Genomic DNA, 6,000 nt, shown 5'->3' with positions numbered 1-6,000 from the left:
CCTCTGCAAGCCTGACGTCCAAACTTTATTGCCCCACCTTTACCTTTTCCAGCTCTGTCTTCAGCTCCTCCTTGATGCTGTTGCCCATCACATGCATATTCCTGTTTATTTCATTCTTCACTGTTTGCACATCACTCCTCTGTTGGTTTTGTCCCAGTTCCATCTGTTCCATCATTTGTTTCATTATCTCCATAAGCTGGTTTGTGTCCAGTGGCTTTGGTGAAGCCGATCTGCTATGATCGGGTGTGGATCCCATGGGGATCGCTCCGTCCTCCGAAAGGGAAATTTGATGGTGGGGGTCCCCAAACATCGTTGCTGTCCCGGTTTCCCCCAATGTTACCTCTGGGTATTGCTGCCGGGAACGATCTCCCTCAAAGCTGTCGTCCTGAGCCCTTGATTCTTCAAACATTGTTGTTTCAAAATCCACCTGGACCACCTCGTCTTGGTTTGCCATGGTCTGCACACATTATAAAATAAAATTTTTATTCCAACGTGCTCTTAATTTCGTTGGTGCGTTAAACACACCCTAGGTCCAAATCCAGCTCCTTAACACTAAAGTGCTGCAGACCCGGGGCCGGAGCATGGAAGACCACGAGGGGTGAGCTACCTTGGGTTCCCACAAGACTCTCCGGAATCACAGGCCGTCACACACGAACAACTTCGTCACGACGATAATTGACCGTGAACGCCAATAACTCGACCACGTGACTTAGGGTCCTCCGTCTGATACCGTTTACTGAAAAGTCACATGGTTTAAATACCGGGGGACATGCCCTCGGTACGCCTTGCTCAAACCAGATCACTTTACCAGATCAGATGCAGCCGAGCATAACTGCCAAGTATGTACCAGCTGGAAAGCAGATCGTTGGTTAACGCCCCTGCTAGACTCCAGTGCGAACCATGCTGGATCAATGAAGGAAAAGGCGAAAACGAGCTGGGAAAATTTCTATACAACCATTTATTTACAATGGTGAGGAAAGGTATGTGGTACAGTAAATTGGAATTATTGGTATGTACAGCAGGGGACAGCAAGGAATTTGTGGGGTGCAGCAAAAGGCAAGCAATCTTACAAAAGGAGACACAGAGCAGACTTTTCCCATTAGAACTTCCACAATCTTAACTTAAACTTGGACAGGTGCCATCACACACACACACACACACACACACACACACACACACACACACACACACACACACACACACACACACACACACACACACACACACACACACACACACACACACACACACACACACACACACACACACGATTAGATTTAGCCCAGAGAGAAAAAGAGAACATTAGGATAAATGGTCTCGTAATACCTGGGATGTTCGGGAGACCAATGCAACCCGGTATGCTTGGGGATAGGTAGGAGGGAGGAATACTGGTGTCTAAGGTGTGGGAGTGAGAGGTGTGGTGTTTTGCAATATGGGGGGGGGGGTGTGGTGTTGTGCCAGAGGAAAATGGGATTGCAAGTCAGTAATGATGCTCTTTTGTGCGTCCAAAGGAGACGGGATAGAGGGGTGGAAAAAGAGAGAGAGAGAGAGAGAGAGAGAGAGAGAGAGAGAAGAGAGAGAAGAGAGAGAAGAGAGAGAAGAGAGAGAAGAGAGAGAAGAGAGAGAAGAGAGAGAAGAGAGAGAAGAGAAGAGAGAGAGAAGAGAGAGAGAGAGAAGAGAAGAGAGAGAAGACAAGAGAGAGAGAGAAGAGAGAGAGAGAGAAGAGAGAGAGAGAAGAGAGAGAGAAGAGAGGGAGAAGAGAGAGAGAAGAGAGAGAGAAGAGAGAGAGAAGAGAGAGAGAGAAGAGAGAGAGAAGAGAGAAAAAGATGCGTGAGGCAAAAGATCCTTAACCTAGTCATGTATAGATCTGTTCATGTCGCGTATACCTCCATGGGACACTCTGCCTGAGTATTCCCACTTTGAGATGTGGGCGTTATCTTCGGCTTCGTCACTTTGCCGGGGCTCGTGGCAACGTGTGCACCGCACTGATCTTCAAGAAGGAGCATGTCCCCGCAATCGCACACCAACAGGGAGTGAAAAGCCAGCAAAGGGCAGAGACAATGAAGAGCAGCCAATGAAAAGCTGAGGGGAGCAGAATCAACGAAGAGCCGAGCCACACCCTGCCAGGCTCCTGGGGCCGGAAATGGTCTCATTTGCCCATCCGGCTTGACACGGCCTGGAGCTCCTGACTCAACATCAGGTATGAGCCGGCACCCTGGCCCTGAATGTGCTCTGAGTGCAGTCTGAATGCCGAATAGCAATGCACCCCCCCCCACCGACCCACAGGCCCCATCTCATGAGCCAAAATGCACACCTGGGCCACGTACCAAACTTCTGGATCACCCTTTCCGCTACCCCTCCTCGCCGCCTCTGTCTTGCCGTGTTCTGGCGACTGGACGAGGGTCATATTAATCCCGCGTGCTCACTCAGAAAATCCCCGATGAGATGCGGTCGAGCTATTAACGTCCGTTGCTCGGCTCCGCATCACGCAGTCCAAGGGCAGTCCGAGTCGTGCAGCACTCTTCTATATAGTGGTGAATTGTAGCGATGCAGAGGTACGAGGGGGTGCGGGAATATTTTTCCCGTATGCGGGAGGCAATTGTGGTGGAAGTGGTGAGGTTTGGTGACCGAGGGGTGAAGCAAGGTGAAATGCCGGTTGGAAATTGGCACGCAGATTTGAATGCATTAATGCCGTGTATGCCTGCTTGTTTGATTTGTACCATGGCTAAAAGGAAAGGGTTGGATTAGAAATCAGAATTGGAGACAGAGATAGTTAATTGACCCAACTAGAAGAACCACGCAATGCACTTCATCCCGTGAACCCACTAGACATGAGGGGAAGGTCTATCTGCACGAAGACTAACAAAATAACTGCCTGGGTATCACTGAATGTTGGGTGCCATTGCCTTAGACTTAGAGTTATGTGGTTTTGCAGAACTGCAACAATATACAGTATATATATATATATATATATATATATATATATATATATATATATATATATATATATATATATATATTGCAAATATATATATATATATTGCAAATATATATATATATATATATATATATATATATATATATATATATATATATATATATATATATTGCAAATATATATATATATATATTGCAAATATATATATATATTGCAAATATATATAACCAAGATATTCTAGTTTTGCATTTTTAATCAATTTTTGTGAAATTTGAAGAATTTGTTTTTCACTTGAAAGTTGTGGGTGTGGGGGCAGTTTCCTGCTCCCTCAGGACAGAGAAACGTAAGTTCATATCCAAGCCGTTTATTCAGTAAAACAAAATCACTCCTGTGCACAGAAGAAAGACCTCGACTCTCAATGATATTACGAGCCGAAGACTTACAGTTCCATGGCATATTGAGTGTTTATATACAGTTTTAACCAAGATATCAGATGGACCTTTGTGGACTTCAAATTTGCTACATAAAGAGGTTTTGGTTTGTCGTGGGGTTTGTTTACAGCTTCGGCAAGGGGTGTGGGGAGGGGGTGATCGGAAAGAATCATGTTTTGCTCTGCTGATTAGATGGTCACCGGACAATGGTCACCAAACGGATAAGGTTTTACAAGGTTGTTTACCACGAAAGCGAAGAAATGTGCCTATTCTGCTTATTACTCGCCTTCTTAGCATGTATGTTTATTAAATTATTTCTCAAAGAAAAGAACTAAACTAAGTTAATTTTGCATTTTATATGATTATAAATTCAATTCATAATCCAGTTTCCACAGTTCCTCGTTTTGTTCATATAGAACAACCTAAGGGTTTGTACTGTAAGGACAAACATACTGAAAATCTAAATTTGTCGTTGGCTAGCGGCAGGCTCGTTTCCACCGCGTCACCCAAACTTGCGCTCTGTGGTAGGTTAACACCCTTGCTGGTGGATGCAACCCTGATGGGGGCCACCACCTCCCCATCCCACAGAGTTGGGGCGCCCAGGCGATTTTGGAAGGAAAAGACCCCTGTGCACACCAAACATATATATATATATATATATATATATATATATATATATATATATATATATATATATATATATATATATATATATATATATATATATACCCAATAAGCAATTGCCTTTTTTCAGTTGTACTAATCAGATTTAATTTGAGCAAGCCGTTCAAATTATTTTTCCCCTGACGTTTTAACGGTATCTCTATCATTCCATATCTCTTCATCACAATCATCCATCAGCTTTTGGCTCTTTAGCAATAATTATTGAATTCTTTCAAAAGGGTTTTTGTCATTCCCAAAGGCACGAGTGTCTGTACTTTCATATTTTCCATAAGATCCCACCGTCATGCTGTCTCGACTCAATTTTAAACTAGGTTCTTCATTTTCTGGGGTTTCTGGATCGTCTGGATCTTCAGGGTTTCCATCGTTGCTCGGAGATGGTTGGTCCAGTTGTTGGTCCAAAATGACGGATCACTGTGGTCTCATCGCCAGTGATCACTGTGTTGAAGAAATTAGGATCGCTGTTCACAGTCTCCAGCATGTCCTGTGCGATCTCCAAACGGAGTTGCTTCTGCTCAATCGTTAGCAGCTTTGGCACGAACTTCGCTGAGATTCTCCTTAAGCCCAAATCTTGAGTCACAATGGAATGAACGGATCCAATGCTGATGCCTGCCTCGTCTGCAAGTTCTCTGATCATGATTCCACGATCCTGCATCAGCAGGGTCCTCACTTGTTCAATGACGATCTCATTTCGGGATGTTGAGGGCCTACCAGAACGTGCTTCAGTTTCCACTGATGTGCGACCATCTTTGAAGCGGCTGTACCACTCTTTTATCTGTGTGGTGCCCATTGCTTCGTTCCCGAAGGCCTGTTGAATCTTGCGGATCGTTTCCACTTGGGAATAGCCAAGCTTTACACAAAATTTGATCCAGTAGCGTTGTTCAAGTTTTTCCATCATTTTGTCAAAAACGAAAATCCGACGGCACTCACTTACACTTCCTCACTCATCGGAGGTCTGTCGGCGACTGACAGCTTCATGAGGCGGGAAAATATTCACTTATACGAATTAGGATCGCCTACATACGTGCACCAAACCACGCCTCCCTAGCTTCATTTGTTTACACACAAAAAATTAAGATTGGATACTTTTTGAACACACCTCGTAATTATACGGAAGGGTCAAATAAGTGTTTTGTTCCATACACGCCTTTCTCATGCGATTGATCGCGATGTTTACCTTCTTTTGCCCTGCGTTCCCAGTCACAACCCATTCTTTGTTTCCCCTGCTCTCGACCTACCAAGCATTCTGCTCTCCATGGCATTCCCATAATGTCCTCACTGCCTGTTATTATCCATATTGTCACAATGATGCACGTGATAATCAAGAGCACTGCTATATATGTCATGAACCCCTGGTAACGTTCTTCCCACTTGTGGATTTCCTTTCTTCTCTTTATGGCTTGCTGTATGCTCTTTTGTAGTGAGATGCATGAGTCCATGATTGTTTACCTTTGCACTTGGCAGCTGTGTTGGTGTCCAATAATACCTGGTGGGGTCCGGTCCAATGTGCCTTCAGTGCGTTTTTCCGCTTGAACACCTTGATGTCCACCCAGTCACCCGGCTGGATGTCATGATGTTCCTCCACAGCTGGTTCTGGTAGTTCTTGTTTGACCTGCGAGTGGAATTCTTTGACAACTTTTGTTAAGGCGACACAAAAGTTAATCATTGTCTCATCCATCATGTGTATGTCCATCTGTTTTAGGGTTAATGGGGCAGTTAATCGGTCTCCCCATCAGTATTTCATGTGGGGACAATCCGTTGTGCCTTTTTACCATTGACATCAGTGCTAGAGGGATAGCCTCTGGCCATTTCAAACCCGTTTCATCACAAATTTTGGCAAGTTTGTTTTTAAGTATGCCATTCTGGCGTTCTACTTGCCCTGCTGACTCAGGATGATACGGAGTGTGGAAGCGTTGTTTGATTTGCAAAGCTCTGCAGAGTTCCTTGGTA

Source organism: Eptatretus burgeri, chromosome 5 (genome assembly GCF_056783735.1).
Source record: "Eptatretus burgeri isolate ZD-2024b chromosome 5, Ebu_testis_v1, whole genome shotgun sequence".
Classification (NCBI taxonomy): Eukaryota; Metazoa; Chordata; class Myxini; order Myxiniformes; family Myxinidae; genus Eptatretus; species Eptatretus burgeri.
Note: the sequence above shows the minus strand (reverse complement) of the source record.